The sequence below is a fragment of the Caretta caretta genome, chromosome 6, assembly GCF_965140235.1.
Source record: "Caretta caretta isolate rCarCar2 chromosome 6, rCarCar1.hap1, whole genome shotgun sequence".
NCBI classification, from domain to species: domain Eukaryota; kingdom Metazoa; phylum Chordata; order Testudines; family Cheloniidae; genus Caretta; species Caretta caretta.
This window is the reverse complement of record NC_134211.1, coordinates 24500861-24521567: the sequence shown is the minus strand read 5'-3', so window position 1 is coordinate 24521567 and position 20707 is coordinate 24500861. Positions and strand designations below refer to the sequence as shown.

General features: G+C 44.9%; 1 long non-coding RNA gene across 6 annotated transcripts in view; it reads left to right on the top strand.

Annotated features, from left to right (window-relative positions):
* The first annotated feature begins 692 nt into the window (after positions 1-692).
* LOC125638900 (uncharacterized) overlaps positions 693-20707 on the top strand; it is a 39890-nt gene continuing 19875 nt past the window's right edge. For 3 of the 6 annotated variants that reach the window (XR_012668872.1, XR_012668871.1, XR_012668870.1), the window contains exons 1-2: positions 693-2130; positions 4715-4834. This is a non-coding gene — a long non-coding RNA (uncharacterized LOC125638900). Of the gene's footprint in view, positions 2131-4714; positions 4835-5585; positions 9634-20707 lie in introns of those variants that run through there. The other 3 variants (XR_012668873.1, XR_012668869.1, XR_012668868.1) reach the window with 3 other exon arrangements.

Here is a 20707-nt window from a genome sequence, read left to right as displayed (position 1 = left end):
TAGCCAATCTCCAATAGACAATGCCTCGCTCTCTCAACGTGTGGCACAGCTTGACAATGTTTCCACCAGTCTCTTTGTTCTTTGTTAGACACAGGCCCCTTCATGCACCCACTTGGGTGACAGAGAAACAATAATGGGAAACATCACTGGCAAAAATGAGGGCCAGTTCAGCCAGCATAAATCAATGTAACTCCATTGTCATCAATGGAGCTTCACCAGTTTATTCCAGCTGGGATTTCTTTCAAGTTTTCACAGACTTGGAACAACCTTTCCCCACAGAAACCACCTTGTGGCTGACGTACTTTGAGAGAATCCCTTATGGAGTGAGGTTATGGTCAGTCAAAGGTCTCTAAGCATGACTATTCTGTGTTCCATATCAGACTACTCCCCTTCAGTGATTTCTGTCCAATATCAAAGTTGCTCAGTGTTTATAGGTTGAACCAAGGATTTTGTAGCCAGAAGCATTGCAAGTTTCACCTGGTATCTGAAAGATAAGATAGGTTCCTTCCAGCCATGTATGTAACTCAGAAGACTGAATGTATTTCCAAATGTTTCCAAACTATATGAAACTTTTTGAGTCAGCAAACTTGGACAGAACTTTGCAAATGATTGACTTTAGGTTTAGTTTACATTCTGAGCAAAGGCACAGGGTGGTTCTTGTTTTATTCATTCTCTTTTAATCACCCCTTCTGCTCTGCAGTCATCCCCCACAGTGAAGGTGCCAAGATCAGGACTTAGCTAGAAGCTTTATTGATGGGGAAAGCAGACTGGCACACAGCTCCCCCTTCTAGCATTGCATTGGCTCTGGAGTGGTGACTTGAGTGAAAACCTGTTTTTGCAGTATTTGGAGCAGTTTTCATGTTACTCAAAAGGCACAGAGGGAGCAGATGCGGATAGTGTGTAGTCAATTCTCTGATCACAAATATGAAACTTTCGCCAAAGATGCCGACTTGACTTTGTGAAGGAAGGCAGAACTGACCAGCTGCAACCCTCCTGCTCACCCACCATTGAACTCAGCTGACAGATGGCTTGGCATTTTTTAGGTCAGTGAATCAGCCTTTCCTACCCTCACCGCTTTCCTAATATGTAACAAATATCAGCTCAAACACCATGCCGAAGCATACCATAGAGTCCTTTTTTAATCCTAATACACTTGAGTTGTTTGAACATACTATTGCAAAACAATCCTAGTTCTTAGACATATGTGTGCTACTGTGTAGCTCCCGGCCCTAGCACCTTGGCAGGTGATCTGGTCAACTTACGTGAGCAAGATTTCATCAGTAATTTTATGGGAGACCTCAAAGGAAAATCCAGTTGCTGCAGGAAGCATTGCTGGTAGCACTCTTGCCTTTGGGACAATGGTGAACTAAACAGTACAGCTAATGGTAAGAAACCCCAGATCAGAACAAACCATAACAGCGAACACCCGGCTCTTGACAAAGGATCAGATTCCCCAGTGCAGCCACTTTGCACCATGCTGTTGGTATCTTCTGGCCCTACAGCCCAGGAAGGATTGCTCCAGGCATGGGGTGACCCCACCCTCCTGTGACTTAGGGCAGCTCTACACTACCGGTTAAGTCAATCTAACTTACGTCGCTCAGGGGTATGAAAAAGCCTTCACCCTGCCTTGAGTACTGCAAGTTCCACGCTGTCCACACTGGTGCTATATCGGCGGGAGACGCTCTCCCTTCGACATACCTTCCGCTTCTTGCCAAGGTGGAGTAATTATGCTGATGGGAGATTGCTCTCCTGTCGGTATAGTGCGTCTTCACCAGACATGCTGCATCAGTGCCGCTGCGCCGATGTAGCGCTGTGGTGTAGACTTGCCCTTAGAATTGATGTCACCACTTCTCTTCTGTTCTGGGAGCATAGCAGAGGAAAGGGGGCTGACTTAAGTGGCAACTGTTCTTAGAACCACTGAACATCAGGTGCAAAACTTCCCGTTGCCCTGGACTGATTTTCATCCAGCTAAATGACTGTGATTTGGAGAGAGAACCCAGATGGGAAAAGGAAACCTTTCCGTGGCAGGTTGATTTTGAAAAACGGCAGCTGTTTGAAGCAGCTGAAGAGGGAGACATTGGGAATGTTAACAGTTGTGCTGCTGGAGAGGGAGAGGTAGGCAGAATGCAGGTGAGGCTGCCATAGGAACACTTCCTCAGATGGATGACACTGTCACCGATGTGGTATCTATATCAAGTGTGTACACTGCTGCAATATCCTTTGAGATGCAACATGGACGTAAGATAATATTGTTGATAATGATGAGAAGTAATTTACCACAGTAATCTGCAAAATCACATTCACTGCTGGTGTTTACCACTGAACTTCCTAAAAACGTTGGTGCTGACTTGAAAATCTAGACTTTGTCGTTGATTATTGGCTGGCTGTTTATTTGTTTTTCTTCTTGTATCCTGTCCTAGTGCTAAATCCTGCGGTCAGGGCTGGGTTTACAAGTAGGTGGCATAAACCTAGGGTGCTGAAGTTTTAGGGCCTTCCCACTGGCCCCATGCCAGCTGGGATTAGCGGCAGCCAGGGTTGGAAGCCACGGCTCCAACATGGTTCTAGGCCAGCTTTAAGAGTAACCCATTATTACTGCTCCACACTGTGCTTCTGGTGTCGGACCGTCTAGCAACCAGCCCTGCCCTAGTCCTTCATCTGTGATTTTAATAGGAACTTTGCTCAAGCAGGGGCTGCAGCAGACCATGGCCTGAGATTTCATTTCTGTTGGTGCAAACAGAGTAAATGAATAACAGGAAGCGGAATTGAATCAAAGTGAGTGAATGTAGAGATAGGGCTTGAACCAATGATGTGCTGAGCAGCCTCCTCTCCCATGGGAGCCATTCGACTTGCGGGTGTGTAACAGCCTGCTGAATTGGGCACCTTCAGAATGCTCAAAGGCTTTGGGGTAGGGAGAGGCATGTTTATATAGTTATACACTGCTGTTTATACAGTTCCTGAAATGGCTGGCCTATCTTTGTCTGCCAGACTTTGGACTGTGTGTTTTGGGCTAAGAGTTCTGTGTTTTCCTTGTGGGTTAAAATTAGAAAGAGGATAAAAAGAAAACAGCTCTCAAACACAGATTAGCCAGAATGAAAGCGTCAAGCTGCTATGCTGGGGAGCATTGGGGAGGGGGAAGCTTTGCATCATCGGTAGCAACAACAAGCCATTGGTCTTCTGGCACTTGTATCCACTCCAGTGTTATTTACTCTGGAAAGACCTATCCATTTCTCCTATCCCTAACTGAACACAATAATGAACAAATAACAATAGCATAATGCAAATGATTATTACAGGCCCCTGCTAAGTTTGTGCTAGGCACTCTACAGACTCATAGTGAAAGAGCGTCCCTGCCCAGAAAGCTTACATTCTATCTTTGGTAGAATATGAGTGACTAAACAGAGGAGCAGTGAAATCAAAGGGTTAGAATAAGACAGTATAACCTGTGCCTACATCATCCCAGCTCCTTAAACTACGAGAAGATTCTCAGCCTCAAAAATGTGCCAGTTTTGACAGTCCCAGCACTGGGATGAGGAGAAGAGGAAAGATTTGATGTCACTGTGGGTTCCCGGGACCCACAAAGAGCAAACCTGCTGTCCAGCTAGGCCTTTTAGTGTTGGGAGGAGCCAGCCACAAGGAGCCCAGTCAGATACTCAGTGGACTAGTGCAGCAATTCTCAACCAGAGGCCTGGGGTCCACAGGGGGGCCACGAGCAGGTTTCAGGGGGTCCCACAAGCAGGACCAGCATTAGACTCACTGGGGCCCAGGACCGAAAGCCGAAGCCCTGCTGTGCAGGGTTGAAGCCCGAGACCCTGAGCCCCGCCACCCAGGGCTGAAGCCAAAGCCTAAGCAATTTAGCTTCGCAGGGCCCCCTGTAGAATGGGCCCCCGGGCAAATGCCAGACTTGCTATCCCTTAACCCGGGACCCATCAAATGGGAACAATAGATCTTTCTCACAAAATGCATTAAAGGTACTTAAATACTATAGTTTATGAGGAAAGGGCAGTTAGCTATTTATTTTTCTCTCAAGATATATCTCTTTGTCACTTTTTCTTAATCTCCCTCTTTTCTCAGTTTTTCATTCTTTCTTTCCGCTAGTTTACCCCCTTTCCTCTTTCTTATTCCATCTTCCTTGTGCACCTGTCACAGGCTCGCAATCTTAACAAATCAACTCTTTCTCTGACCACCAAACTGAAGTGAATTTGATTCTCAGGATATTATGGTGCTGGTGTCACCCCAGGGGCAAGAGAGATATGCAAAAACAAATACGGTGGTAGCTTCCCACTTAGACCTCAGTGCTGACTGCAGCACCCCTCCATCTCCAGCTCTGGGCCTCCTTACGGGGCTCTGCCGGTACAGACCTCTACATACTATTCCAGGTCGATCCATCTCTTGAGCAGAGTAACTACTCATTGTACCAGAAAGTGTCACGTTTTGTTAGTCCTTTCTAAAATAGATATTTTCCTGTCTGAATGGAATAGCATTTTATTAATAAAGCACTGGTTATATGCAAGGCAACCCATTGGTTTCTCCAGTCAACACACAAGTGCCCCAGGCATTTGGGGCATGGCCTTGGGGGCTTGACCTCTGAGCCAGTATCACTGTTTAAGCAAACGAGACGGCCTCCTCCCGGCTGTTACAGGGAGATAGGCCTTTTGTGAGACCTTGGCTTGACTGTCCTTCCGGTGACCTTGGAACCAGATTTTTTTCCCTGCAGCTGAACAAATCAACACCAGGGTGAGGATGTGGGAAGAGAAAGGAAAGTGGACATAGGAGCAGACTATGCTGCAAAACATTCACTTTCACCACGGTAGCAGAAGACTCGCAAGCGTCATAGGTGAGTGAATTGGGGTAATTAAAGTAGGCTGCTGTTGGCAGAGGAAGCTGTGCTGTCCCCCCCCAGTTAATAGCAGTAGTAAATAATAAGAGTTTGCACTCCCTGCCCCTTTCGTTTGATCTGGGGACCTCCAAGGGCTTAACAAAGGTGGGAAAGTGTAATTGTCCCCATGGAATATTGATCATAGTGCTGTCAGAGGACATTCTCCGGATTAGACATTCTCTGTGTGCTTGAGGCTGTTCCTGAGAGCTCAGTTAATATAGCAGCCGACTGAAAGGAAAAATTTTCTCCGTGGGGAAGCTGGTGCTTGTGCTGCTGGTGAGAAGTGGGAGGTAGGGTTCCTGCTGTTGGTGTTGCAAGTGAGCACAGGTGAGATCAGAGATGTGGGACTCACAATATGCAGGTGCGTAGGCGGGGCTCCTGCTGCGGGTGGGGGGGGGGAAGTGGGACTTATCATGCTGGAGGAGGAGACAGGTCTCGCATCATGGGTGAGGTAGGTCTCGTGTTGCGGCAAAAGGCAGGGCTCATGCTGCAGGTGCGGTGCGGGAAGTTGGGCTTGCCATGGGCCTGATCCAAAGTCATCGAAGTCAGTGGAAAGGCTTCCCAGTGCCAGCAAAGGTGGGGAAGCATGATTATCTATGTTTGCCATGCAGATGCCATGCAAGTAACTCCTGAGGTTCAGCAGCACCTGGCTGGAACCCCATTCACAACGCTGAATATAATCACGGCGCTTTCTGTGTTCTCTTTACAGACTGCAAACGTATAGAACATGACCATATAGATGACCTTCCAGGCATGCTGTAAAGCCTCCCTTTTTCCCCACAGGCATCTGGAGAAGACAGGGGTTTGCAGACAGAAGAAGAGGGTTGTATGTTGGAGATGGATACAGGCGCAGTCTTGCAGTTTTCCTGGGGGAATAGAGGGTTATTGGCTAACTGAAGAATTGTGTGATTGGATTTTGGAAGGACTGAATTAGGATAGTGAAAATGTAAAAGATTGTAGTTGTGTGTGTTAATCAATATAAGATGCCCAGAGCTTAGGCTAGGTTCTGGATTCATTGAACTGATTAAGTATTATAGCTGGCTCTAGATTGTTCTCAATGGTATCAGATGACAGAACGAGGAGTAATGGTCTCAAGCTGCAGTGGGGGAGGTTTAGATTGGATATTAGGAAAAACTTTTTCACTAAGAGGGTGGTGAAACACTGGAATGCGTTACCTAGGGAGGTGGTAGAATCTCCTTCCTTAGAGGTTTTTAAGGTCAGGCTTGACAAAGCCCTGGCTGGGATGATTTAACTGGGAATTGGTCCTGCTTCGAGCAGGGGGTTGGACTAGATGACCTTCTGGGGTCCCTTCCAACCCTTATATTCTATGATTCTATGATTCTATGGTGTTGGTCGCTCCCACTATAGTTAAACAGTTTTCACTGTAACCCTTTGAATTCACAGAGTCCTTTCCTAGATTCACCTTTGAGGCTGAAATTTTCCAGACTTGGTCTCTGCCAGAAGGTGAACTTTTATTCTGGACAATTTGAAGCTGTATGAGCTTTTCTTCAAGGCACCTTGTGCACTCGGGAACCCCTTTAAACGGGTGATCTTAGAGGCCAGGGAGAATTCCAGTGGGACAGCCCTGCCAGGGCATGGAAGCAGAGCCGCAAAGGGGATAGGTCCATGCAGGGGCATGGAGAGTCACAGCAGATGATCTACACCCCAGTGTATGGTTTCAGAGTAACAGCCGTGTTAGTCTGTATTCGCAAAAAGAAAAGGAGTACTTGTGGCACCTTAGAGACTAACCAATTTATTTGAGCATAAGCTTTCGTGAGCTACAGCTCACTTCATCGGATGCATACTGTGGAAACTGCAGAAGACATTATATATACACAGAGACCATGAAACAATACCTCCTTCCACCCCACTCTCCTGCTGGTAATAGCTTATCTAAAGTGATCATCAAGTTGGGCCATTTCCAGCACAAATCCAGGTTTTCTCACCCTCCGCCCACCCCCCCCCCCCAAACTCACTCTCCTGCTGGTAATAGCTCATCCAAAGCGACCACTCTCCCTACAATGTGCATGATAATCAAGGTGGGCCATTTCCAGCACAAATACAGGTTTTCTCACCCCCCCACCCCATACATAGCCCAGTGTATGTTGAGGATTTGACAGGGTTTTTGGCCTGGACCCCTAAACACTTCTGTAAGGAGAGGTGGACAAGTGATGCCCCCTAAAGGAAATATGCAGAGGAAGTTCTATAAGGGCCTCGTGGATTTTTCTGGCCCTCAGTCCCTAGGACCCATGAATGTCCAACAGGGGTCCACTCTGTGTCCCTCCCCTCCCCCCCAGTTAAAATCATGAGTAGTCACTGGATCAGGTTCTGTGAGAGTCACTATAAAATCTGACATGCTTAGAAGAATATTAGACCTACCAACTTAGTTTAGATGATGGGAAGTAGTAAGGGCCATTTTTATGTATGTCACAAGAAAACACAAAGGTACCAACATGGTGTTACTTGACTAGCGCTGTAGTATTTTGTATACATATTTTTTTCTGGTTAAATATTTTGCTTAATACACATTGTTTTATTTTTCTCATATACTCTAAGAATACAGGCTGTATGGTGCTGTTGAATTAACCTTGCTGTTGGCACCTTAACTTCCTGCTTATTTGTGATTTTTAACTGTGCATACTGCACGTTACAGTAAACTAACTGTTTGCCTTTAATATATATTGTATAAAAAACTACCTTAAAAGAACATTAAGACTGCAAGGTCAAGTACTCAGAAGGTAGGAAGTGCCAGAATTAAGGTTGTCCATAGCCACTAATTGTGTGTGCCCAGAATACATAGGGTTAGATTTTCAGAGGATCTGAGCACTCACAGCTATAACTGAAGTCAATGGGAGCTGTTCTTTGACCGCAGAAAGTGCTATCAAAAAGCTAAGTGTTCTGAAAAATAAAAGCCTGCATGTCTCCAATTGGGCACGCAACATTTGTAGACATGTCTGATAATTTTTGCCTTAATCTCTCTGTGCCTTAGTTCTCCAGCTGTAAAGTGGGGAAAATTATAACAGCTAATCTCACAGATCTGTTGTGAGGATAAATTAATTAATGTTAGGGTCAATGCATTTTGATAGTTTGGTGAGAGCACCATAGAAATGCCCCAAAGGAAATGAATAATTCAGTGCAGAGTTTGGACAGTGTAAAGAAAATAAGGCCTGGGGCCACATATTGAACACAGAGCACAAAAAAGTCTTGAATAACTACCCATTCGCTAAATAAGGCAGGAGTCCTGTGGAAAAAAATGGCATGTGATTGTGTAATTAAAGACCGTAACATAATGCATACACAGAAGGAAGCAACCTTAAGCCTGGCATTTCCTAACTCTTGAGCACTCATCTTTGCAACCTTACTGTTCTTTTAATTTAGTTTTTTAACATAATTTATTATAGAATATGCTGACTCCTCATGTGGCACAATATGTTTTGAATCTATAAATTCACCATTAAGATTTTGTATGAGAGTGCAATTTGGATGTGAATGCCTTATGGAGGTGCAGGAGTGCATTATTAATAGCATTGTAGGCGATGTGAAGGCGGCAAGCAAAAAATGCTAGAGATTTTCCCCCTAACTTCATATTTCTGTGCTTTTAAGGTTTCTGGTGGGCAGGGTGTGGTGTGATGAAACCTTAGCTTGTCACTAAATGTAATTTTTGGTTGTGTTAATACATATTTATGACAGAATATGCCGACGCATCACATATACAATATATTTTAAATGTCATGCAAATCAGCCAGTTTGGTGACTGGAAAATACACATTGCATATTTGAGAGAGAGGATGTCTAAGGGGTCTAGAACATCACCATTACAAGATCACAGTTTTCTGAAGCTAGATTAAAGCTAGAACCTGAGATAAGACAATATTTTTCAACTGAGACACATTGATCCTGTGACATTGTTTGGTGACAGTGACTTTATCTCTACTACAGCAGTCAGTTTTGATCACTGCATTTGATGGATACTGGTGGAGTAGAACCACAATTTCTCCTTGTCAACCAGATCAAAAGGGCTTCAGGGGGCACTGGATCAGGTCCTGTAAGAGCCACTATAAAATCTGACATGCTTAGAAGAATATTAGACCTACCAACTTAGTTTAGATGATGGGCAGTAGTAAGGGCCATTTTTATGTTGGTCACAAGAAAACAAACTCATCCTCACACCATCATGATTTTGCTTCACAAAGCAAAGCAATCTTAACAACACAATGAGAGATGACATTGTGCTGGTCTGATATCATGTTAAGGGAATGTCCACGACTCTGCACACCATTTTTGGAGTACTCTGGACTGCCCCATTTAATCTGTCATCTCACAATATTGGGGAAACATAGTAATCCTTAACCCATAAGAACATGTTGAACCTCTGCTGCTCGACCCACTTATGAGGCCTGGCATAAAATTTAAACACACAGAATTCTGTCGCAGATGTAAGCACGTTGTTTCTAGGAGCATAGAAACATCGGAATGGCCACACTGCATCAGACCCATGGTCCAGCTAGTCCAGTAACCTATCTCTGACACTGGCCAGCACCAGATGCTTCACAGGAAGGTTGATGAAGACCCTACACTGGGCAGATGTGGAATAATCCAAATCTCTAATAGTCCGAGATGGTCTTAAACCCTGTGGCATGAGAGGCTTTTTTTTAATCTCTTTCTAAAATTATTGTGAGTGTTAACTATATAAATCCGGATATTTCTGTTACCCATATAAATGTCCATATAAATAAAACCTTTTTGAATCTAGCAAAGTTCTTGGTCTCAACTACGTTCCTACTATTTTTGCTCTAGTATTACTATTTTTATAGTGCCATAGGCATGCTTGGCACTTTATAGATGTCAAATAAATTCTTACCCTGAGGAAGTTACAACTGAGTTGAGAGTTTGAGAATCCAAGGACAGAACCATACCTTCAAATCAGAGAAGGAGAGATAAAGGTGAAGAGAGAAGGAGAAGCAGAGGGAGAAGAGTCAGAAAAGAATGGAGGGCAAGTGAAACAAGAAAGCAGGAAAGGAACAGAAATTGAGGGAAAGCCACGGATTTTACCCCAAGCTGCCAGCACATTAACATTGAAATCTCGACTTGGATCTGGATCTGTTGACACAAATCAGATGCTTGCATAGGGGTTGGAAGCAATTTTACCTGTTACATTCCAAGTGCTTTCCATGTTAGCAACATAAACTTCATGGCCTGGAGTGATTGTATTACTTCTGCCTGTCCCTTATCTGCTATGTAATCTCATGGCCTAAAGACATTATGTACTCTCTAGCCTCTCTCTGATAAAAATAAAGCATATAAAAACATACACACACACACACACACAATCCCAAGCCAAAAATTCCCTTAGGGGAACATGTTGTGACTAGATAAGAGCAGGCTAGATGGCACATAGCTACCTCTTGTGCTGATTGGGACAACTGGTGAGGAGGGGTGGAGGACAGAGAATGGAATGAGGTGGTTGGGGGACAGATAATGAGAGAAGGAGTAGAGAGGATGGGAAAGAAACTAAAGAGGGAGGCAGAATGGAGCAAGGAGAAGGGAGCCAAAGGAACCTGATGGGGACATTATTGGTCTCTTGGAATTGTAAAAAGTGGCTTTAAACGTAAGTATAGTGGCTGAAAAGTAACATTTAAAAAACTGACATTTCAGGAGCATGTGCAACTGGCCCTTCTTGAGCTATCACTGGAATATGAAAGCAGGACCTTCAACACCAAAAGGATGAGCCTCTATCAGTTGAGATAAAGAAATACATATATAGGCACGTATAATGGACTCGTTATGTGGACCTGCTACTAGAAGGCAATAACCCTTGTGGGTTACACAAGTATGTAACAACTCTCCCTGATGTTCTTTGTGCCACATCCTAAAACCAATGCTTTATTATGTGTAGTGCATGGATCTGGTTTTGGGGCAGATACTCCTGAGTTCTAATTCCAGCTCTGCCACTGATCTCCTCTTGGGCCTTAGGCAAGTCTCTTAATTCTGTGTGTCCATATCTTCTGTTGTAAAATGAGGATAATCTATACACTTCAAAGAGGTGCTGGGAGGGTTCTTTAGTTAAGGTTTGCATAGTTCTTTGAAACATGATGGACTAAGTGTTACTGAGGTGGAGGGGAGGAGAATGAGAGGTAGGGACGGAAGGGTAGATGATAGAGAAAGAGATGGAGAAGGATAATGAGAGGAGGTGGGTTGAGACAATGTGAGGAAAGAAAAAAGAAACATGGATAGCTCAGCACCTCTGAAAATCAGGCCACTGGTCTATGCCTGAATTTCCACACCTGAGTAATAACACATGGCCAGATAGCGCCTTTGGATATCAATATGCTACACTAAGGTTTACTCCCAATTTAAGGCCCTTTTGCACCACCCAAGCAGTGTAAAGGGGCCTTAGAGTACCTGAGAATCAGGCCTATTGTGAAGCTTAATTGGCCAGTAGTTGGACAGTGACTTTAAAATGTAAAGAGCCATCAAAATGCTTATTACTTGATCATGTATCCCTATAATGTGATTGTCAATGATCATACCATTAGCATAAACTTTTCCTAAAATAGCAACCCTGCTCACTTTTGAAGTGTGCTTCATTCAAAGGCAGGTAAGCACTGTATTGTCAAACTCATTCCCATTCCCCTGCTCTAACCTCTAGACCAGGTGCCCTCTCTCTTTTCCTATAGTAATTGAAAACATCTGGAAATTCTTCCTTGGCCCTCCCTCTGCTTTGCTTTCCTTTCCTTTCCTTATTCTTCAATATTTTAAGGAGAACATTAATCTAAAACTTGGATTACATCCTTATTTTATCACACTAACAGTCACCACCATGCAATAACTTGAGTTGCAGTTTGCCTGCTCTTTGACAAACCACCACAAGAGAAGAAGACAGTCCCTCAGTGGGATCTCAGCCGCATGCCAGTGGGATATTTTATATTTATATACTTGACTCAACCGGTGGGAGCATGTAGTTAACACAGAAGACAACTATTAGTGGACAGAGCTATGTGAAAACATTCCCACCTCCTACTGGTTTCACTGATGGGGGATGAACAATTTTTTCACATATGTTCTTTGCATAGAAAAACACTTCTTGTTTTTGTCTTGAGCTAAAAATGCAGAAGGTGTGATGGTTTTGCATGGATCAGTTTATGGACCTTCCACTGCCCCCACTCCCTGCTTCCATGCACTTATTAATATTCATATTGCAGTGGAGCATAGAGATTTCCACCACTATCAGGGCCCTGTTGTACTAAGTGCTGTATTTACCCGGCAGAAAATGTCAGTCTGCCCCAAAGAGCTTACAATCTAAGTAAACAAGACAGACAAAATGTGAGAGAAAGAAAGGATTTATTAGCCCCGTTACAGAGTGGGAACTGAAGCACAGAAAGATCAAGGGACAGATTTTCAAAAGAGCCCCTTTCCCAACTAGGCACCAAAATAAATGACCTTTGGGTGCTGAGCTCTGAAGACCTGGCCATAAGTGTCACAAAGGGAGTTGCAGCACTTTTTGGAAAATGTTGCCAATTTTTTTGGTGCCCAAATGGGAGCTGAGTTCTTTTGAACACCTGACCTCACCTCTTGGATGCAGGACAGCTGAGTGGCTCCATGTGACTTGCCCAAGGTCACACAGGTAGATTAGGGCAGAGCCAGCAATTGAGGCTCAATCTCATCAGGCCCCGGCCAACACCTTAACCACAAGAACAACCTTCCTCACCATTTTTGCCCACCATGTTATGCCAGTCATTTGTGCCAGGAAGGCCCTGTCATACATCTGTTGCCATGGGAGAAGGTTATCCAGCCCATGGCGTGCTACTGTGACTTATGTCCATCTCCACTCCTCCTCTGGATATTCTGCATGAGACTGTGAGAAAGGACACAGACCAGGGACAATGATTAACAAAGCTTTTCTTGTAATCAACAAGCTTCAGGCCATTCTGAATTAGTGTAGCGTACATCCCCTGGGAACGAATAGTCCTCATTAACTCAATGTAGGACCAGTTAGAACAGACAGTGACTATAATTAGCATGCTCAGGAGAATACATCTAAAGCTGTTTGGACACATTCCTTAGACCAGTCAGCAGCAAAATTGTTCTCACAGCTGTTCCACCCCCTACCTTCCTCAAAAATAAAGCTCTTTGACCTTAACTCACCAACCCACAAAGCCTGCCATATCAACTCTCAAGTCCTTTAGCTCCCATGACCTCTTCTGGTTCTCAGCCTCAGACACTTTCCACAGACTCCTAGGGTATTGTATATTCTCTACACATGGAGTTCCAGTCTGAGCCCCACCATGTCCCCTTTGTTCTGCTTTGGGCCCTAGAGCAAACCTAAACTGCTAGTTGGGGGTTCCCCAAGTGTAAGAGGAACCAGCATACCTGGCCCTGTGTCATCCACCTGTACACAGTACCTTTGTGCACACAGAATAGAGGCATTAGACTAAAGAACCACTATTCCAGCAAACAAAACCATTTTACGTGAAGAATGTTTCCCAAGACTGAATATTAATGGCTCTGAACATATCTGACGGAAAGTGGAGTTTGGAATTTGAAGAGATATTGGTCATCACTATTTTTGCAGAGTTCAATCAGTTCTATTCTTCACCCTGTTTATGATGTAATAATACCTACCAAAGCACCCTCACTTGGGGGAAATAAATAAGGCTGTGTGAACATGGCAATGTTCTTTCTTCATGATCTTTCCTTAGAATTATTTCTTGCAATTCTCTGCAGGCCTTTGTAATGGAATTTTTAGCAAATGGCAGTTTCCAAATCAAATTTCAAGATTTTGCATCTTTTTGTGCCAAAATACCCAACCCTTTGGGTTTCCCAGAAAGAATTTTCAACATTTTTTTTAATTTAAGGGGGTCACTTGAAAATAGCACTTCTTCAGTCTTATGTGCAATTAAATGGTCCAATTTGACATAATAAGCTACCCTTTCTCAAACAACAGCAGCAAACAGATGGCACCCAACCAAAAGGACATTTTGGACCAGTTTTTCAAAACTGAAATTAAACAAATCTATTTTCAAAGGTTTAATTTTGTTGTGATGCTCTCATTGCACACAGCCATTGAAATAAACAGAAGGAGCAGGGGAACAAAGAATGAAAATATATGAGAGGGAAACAGATGTTCTTTGCCTGAAGGTCACAACCGTCCTGCCCTTCCCACCTTGCCAAGTGGGAGATGGGGCCCAGCTAGATCTCAGCTATATGTGAAAGGGGTGCTGGCAGGAAGCAGATCCTTTGTGTAAAAGGTGTCTGGTTGGAGAAGACTGAGAACCCCAGCCTCTTTTGCCCCCCTGAGGGACAGGGAGAACCTAGCTCGGACAATTCTTTTCGCACTGGTTGCCAGTGCTGCTCCACCTACTGGAGGAAAGGCTTAGAGCCCTAGAAACTCCGCAAACAGTCACCAGCTCCTCCTGCTGGTCTCACTTCATATTCTACCACCTGAGTCGTCCTCATGTTACCAGCCAGTGAAGAGGCAGAAGGAAGGAGATGATGCAGTAGCTGAGTGCCTGCAAGACATGGAGGCACTTCAATCTTCCCATGGCAGATACCAGGAATGGAACTGGGGACATCTAAGCTAAAAAACCATGTATCTGTGGCTTCAGCTAAAGAGACAGCCTCTTTTGCTGAGAGCTTTAATAGAGTGGATCAGGTCAGATCATGTCTCTGTGGATCAGGGACAGATGGGGACACCTAACACATACTGACCCTTGGGTTATATAGCATTATGGCCAGTGCAGGGACCGAGATGGAAGGCTTTGCACCTTCTCTATTCAGCAGCAGGCAGGGGCTGGATCTGGCACAGGCTAGACTCCCCTAACTTGTGCCCATGGCTACCCTCCCTTCTTTGTTGCTGCAACCAACAATCACCTGAGCACTAGACTGCCCTGGTCACACCTCCTCTGCCTTTGATCCACCCCCCCCTCTGCCTTCAGTATACCCCCCACTCCATCTTGAAGTTCTCCTTGCAATAAAGGTTCCAGTGAGGAGCTGGTGAAGAGGCCCTCTCTGGCAGTGTTATTCATTATGAGAGTGTGTGTGTGTGTGAGCGGGGTGGGGGAAGAGAGACACCCCTTAATTCCCACTCCTTTGCAATGCTCAGTCTGTCCCTGTGAGTTCAGCTCCAGGAGTTACGCCACTTCTGAGCCATTAGAATTGCCATAGGCCAGCCGAGATGGAGCGCAAACAGGCTCAGGCACCCTGGGACAATGGTGATGCTGTAGAGTGGGCAGACCACAGCAAATACATACAGCTCAGCAGCAGGGAAAAGGCACTTTGTTCCTTTAAGTTTTCCACTTTGAGGTGTCAAAACAAATCCAAAAGAGTGTGCATGGGGGGGCATAATCTCTTATCCGGAACACCTATGAGCAGCGCTGTTTTTCAGGAACGTGGCTTTCAAGGTCTTCCTTGCAGTGGCAGCAGCTTGCAAAGAGGCTATGTTGTTATTAAATTAATGGATTACATTTGGAGACCAATTCAGAAGAAGATACTGGGTGCTAAAGCCATAGGTCCAAATCCCTGAAAAGAGCCTGCTGCCAAGCCCCAGTGTACTGAGCCAGAGCACCTGGCTGGGTGCCCACTCCATGCCTCTGATTCCACAAGTAAAGGCACACCGAGAATTCTCAGAACCAGGCTAGGACAATATTTGCTCACAATATGTTAAAGCTTAATTCCAGTGATCCCAGGGGCTTCCTGAACATGTCCCACATATGACACATTTCCAGGCTTTTTCTGACCCTCCACCTCCTCGCACGTTCACAACTGGGTGCTGTCTAATGAGCACGAAGCAATATAATGCCTCACCCCTCGGGTTAGATGGAATGAATGGCGCCGCCTAGCTAAAAACAAAGCCCTGCACTAGATCTTTGTATTTGAAATGGTAAGAAATCCCAAAGGATTTCTTGGGGACCAGATGGCACTATGAAATTAGCTTGGATTGAAGCGGAAGGATGGTCTATAAGGCACAGGACAGGAAACCTGCATTCAAGTCTTGGCCCTGCACTGATTGCCTGTCTGATCTTGGGCAACTGCCTCAGTTCCCCATCTGTCAAATGGGGATAATAATACTTCCTTAGTCTGTCCTGACTCTTTATATTGTAAGCTCATCATGGTAAGGGCTGTCTCCTGACTGTGCATAACCAGCACCTAGCACAATGAGGCCCTGATGCTGATTGGCTATGGAGCTCTCTTTCTCTCCCTCCCTTCCTCCCAGAGATCATCTTTCTCTGTCCACTCTCAGCCAGACTTCCAAGCTTCTGAAGCCTTTTAGTTCCTCTGACCCTTCTGAGCACTCTGCAGCAACAATAGCAGTGAAGGCCTTTGTCAAGAATGGGATGCATCTTTTGGAGGGCATACAATGAGGCACTCAGAGTAAAGACTAACTCACTGGCTGAGGCCATGCCCCAAGTAAAACCAGTGTTTGCCAATTGAAGAATGAAACAATCTAATCAAAGGTCTGAGGTGACAATACCCCTATATTCCAGCCCTGAAGAGAAAAACGGCAGCCATGCACTGGTCTTTGTGGTGGAGAGAAGGAAGAATCCAAGTCATAACATTCCCCCCTGCTCCCATACAGGAGATGTACCATCGGAAATAACCCTTGAAGACCACCATTGATGAGATGATCGGTCACCTGAGGGACTTAGAATAAAGGCAACTCTCACAAGGCTAAGATGGAAAGAAGGTGGAAGGAGGCTGAGAAGTGACAGAGGAAGGATATGAGTGGCACTGGTGACTTGAGATCAGCTGACATGGTGATAAAGGAACTTCTGTTGACCTGGCTGATAGCCAATTAATTAGTGCTGCCTCACCATATCTGAGAAGGTGGCAGAGGACAACATCAACATCCAAGCACGGAATCATGGAGAGATGCGTTTCACACCATTGCATGCTTGGAATGTTGCAGAAGGCTAGAATGTTAAGATGGCCACATGATACAAGGAGCATCTTGCTGATCCGCAGCTTGGGGTTGGTCATAGTACTTTTGAGTCTTTTGCTCCAGGGCCTCTACGGGACCCCTTACTCCTGTGCAATCTGACTGTTCATGGAAGGAGTTCAGGTCACTCATGGACCTTTTCAGAGCCCAATTTACAGTCCCCTTGCCTCTCGCCCCTGGTGGCACTTCCCAAGTCCCACAGCTGGAAGCAGCCCTACAGGGCCTTTGCTTATATTGAGTTTGTAGTGTCAATCTGCCCCAGACCAAAGGGGTTGGATGAAAAGGTTAGCAGCTGCCTCTCACTGAGGCCCCTTGCTACTGGATCTCACAAGAAGTCCCCAGCAGCCTCCCTTTCCTGGGAAAATCCCACCCCCCACCCCCCACACACACTTTCTGCTGCCAGTCTCATCCTTTTAAGCTCCACTTCTCCAGGTGAACCATGTTCTGCTGGTGTGCCTAATTGATGCTGCCTGAGTGCAGGCATGCTAGCTAGCCTTTGCAGAAGTGGGATGGGGGGGGGGGGGTCCCGTCACACTCACAGATAAGCTGAAGGCACAAGGTCGTCTGGGAGTTAATCCTGCCAAAAATAGTGACACCAACACAAAGGCCTTCCGGTAGTAGTGCTGGGATTAGCAACACAGAAATCCCAAGAGAAGAATTGAGTCACAAAGTCTCTGTTGAAACGTTTTTTGCTGGAAAATTGGACGTTGGGGCAAATGAAATTTTTTTGCAGAAAGTATCTGCCTTCCTTGAAATTTTTAAAGATTTTTTTAAGTTTTTGTCCCACAACTGAAACACTTTTGGTTTTCTGATGAAAAGTTGAAATTTTCTGATGAAAATGTCTATGAAAACAAACATTTTTTTTCACTTTTGTCAACATTTTCCATGGGAGTGGGGGGACAGGTACATTTTCTGACAAGCTCTGCTGCTTGGCAAAGCTCTTTAATCAATGGGTCAGGGTCAGGGAGCAATATTCCAGCTCCTATAGCAGAATTGCTGGTACTGAAAAGCTGATAGAGCTCTGGCTTGTTGAAGTCTGGACATAGGCAAGGAAGCATTAGCTTAAGATAAAGTCAGCCAGTCCTGCCACACCAATGGTAAGCAAGACTCCTAAAGGTTTTATGACAAAATGCAAATGCACACATAGAAAGTTGACCAATACGGAATTTGCCAGATACGGAAGTACAAATTAGCCACATCCCATAACACTATTCTGCTCCCAGGGAGTGAAGCACAGAGGGGAAGTCTGTTCTGTACATCTTTCCTTGGTATCTATAACTTGATGTCCAAGGAGACAGTTCCAATAATGCATGTAAGCTGGATGGTGCAGCAAAAGGGACTAGAGAAGAAGTGACTATCAAGAGTACAGGGATGGAGCAGGCTAGAGGGATCAGTAGTGACAGTTTGGCAAATTAAACAGACACTGGACAGTGCTCTTAGCCTAAAGAAATGTACAGCAGAGAAACTCAAAAGCTGGCCTTTGTAAGAGGTATGATGGCCATATAGCCCCCCCAAAAGATGGTGTGACATACCCAGGTACCACAGAGACAGTTGTAATGAAGAATTCCCAGTGGAAAAGCAGACTGGGGAAGGGGTGGAGGGAAACAAAAGGCTTGATGGGCAGGTTTGTGGGAAGTGGCAGTTTCTATAGCAGATAGCGTGCCCCTGTGGGATGCTGAAGTTCTGGGAGCTATTTAATGCCCTGGCTTACAGGATATTATTCAGGGTGCATGCCTCCTCCAGGATGGAAAGAGGTGGAGGTAGTTGCTCTGTAGATGGTAATCTGTAAAGAAACGAAATACTCTTGGTTGCACTAAATTGTCAAAACAGAGGTCCGCCCAAAGCAGAGCCCTGGCTCAAATAGTGCAACACTGCTATTGGCCTCCAGTGACAAGCTACTACAGAGCCTGCGACCTGCACCAGAAGATAGCAAACATAGCCAGATGTACCTCTCATGATCGGAATCCACATGGTAGCAGTCAGGGCCTGGATTTGGAGGAAGAAAAGCAAAAGGAGCGTTTCCTGAGGGAAGGGTGTGGAGAGAGGAGCCACAGTGTAAATGGGGCCTTAAAGGGGGCAGAAAGAGCCGCTTGAGAATATCCCCTGCACTGAGGATCCCCCACCACATCTGGTGAAGTGCTCACATGAGCTCTCTACATTAGCCCTGCTCCCAGCTTCGGGCATTGGGGACATGGCCAGAGAGCCATGCATTTCATCCATTCTTTGCTTCCTAGGGCCAACAGGAGCTTATGGGAAGCAGAGCATACTTTAGAGGATACCTGAGACTAACCTACACTGGAGGCTAAGCAGGCCCATGCATTACCCCGGAATAAAGGAAACATAAAGGTGGCTTAAAGCGGGGCTGTGGGCAAAGACATTTTTGCCAAGTGATTTGCATGATAATTTTGTGGAGACTTATCCACGTAGTATACACTAGATGCCAAAAGGTTATGAGACAAACAAGTAGATTTATTCACAAACAGTGCCCAGGGGTGAAGGCGACCAAATATTAAGTATAAAGACATGGTATAGAAAGAGACCAAGAAAAATAAATATACACATGATATTTTTAAAAGGCTTTGATAAGGCAAAATAGGTCAAGGACCAGTGAGGTTTTCACAGAGGCTGTTAGAATCCACAGGGCAGTAGGGGTTACAGAGCTGTTCTCCACCCTGAGCCTAACCAAGCTGCTGTGACACAAGAAGTTAAATGGTTAGATTGCCTCAAAAGCATTAGAGCTGCTGGAAACTTGGTGGTTCTGCTCTGCTGGAATTCATACAAACAATTTCTTGGGTTTCAATTATTCTTATGGGTTGGCTTCTGAACCCTATACCCACTCTGTTTTTTTAAGTATGGATGATCCCCAACCAAATCCCTTGATCCTGATCTAGGTCTGGGATTTGAGTTTTCAGTGCAAAAGTGTAGAATGGTCTGAATCCAAAAACTGATTCTAAATACCTGGAAGATTGGGGAAAGTTTATTACTAATTGAATGTATTAATGGTGTATCATTATAGTATTTATTATTATTTATAACAATGGCTTATTTTATGTTATTATTTAGTCCCTGTATAGGTCCCTGCCCCTAAGAATTCATCTTTTATAATATAGTGTAAACAAGAACAGTACATGGAGACAACAACACGGGGGGCAGGGGAGGCATGCAAAGGGAGGAGAAAGGTGCTAATAATATGAGCATGCAGTCAGTTAGGACCCTAATGCACATATGTTACATGGGAACCTGGGACTTGCCACAGTGGATCAGACTTGAGGTTCATCTAGTCCAGTGTTCTGACTCTGACCCTGGCCAGTACCAGCTGATTCACAGGAAAGTGCAAGAAACCCTTCACTTGGCAGTTATGGGGTGACCTGCCCCCAAGGACAGTTTCCTCCTAAGCCCCACAAGTTAGAGTTGAGCTTATGCCCTGCAGCATGAAGGTTTATATCCCTTTCCAACCTCCTGTTTATTTTCTTAATATTTCCTCATAACCTCTGATTATTCTTGCAAATTACATTGTAGCTTGTTTGGAAGGTATTTTTGAGTCACTACAAATTTTGAACCCACCAGTTTGGAGTATTTGGATCCAGTAGATTGGTTTTCCCCATTAAAGAGGCATGAAGCTTGGATCCTTGGTTTTGGTTCAGCTTATCTCTAGTTTTAAAACCAAATTCCAAAAATGCAAAGCAAAACTCATTCAAAACTATCGGTTTCATCTGGTGCCAACCATAAAGCAACCAAGGTTCATTGACATCTGGAGCTGAGCCTGCTTCCCACCTCAGCCTACTGCAGGGTGCCCCCACCCACTTCCAGATGACTTCCTTAATATATGGTGCTGGTGCAGGACCTGTAAGAACTACTCCAGGGTCTCTGTTAAGTGTATATACCCTGGAGTAAAA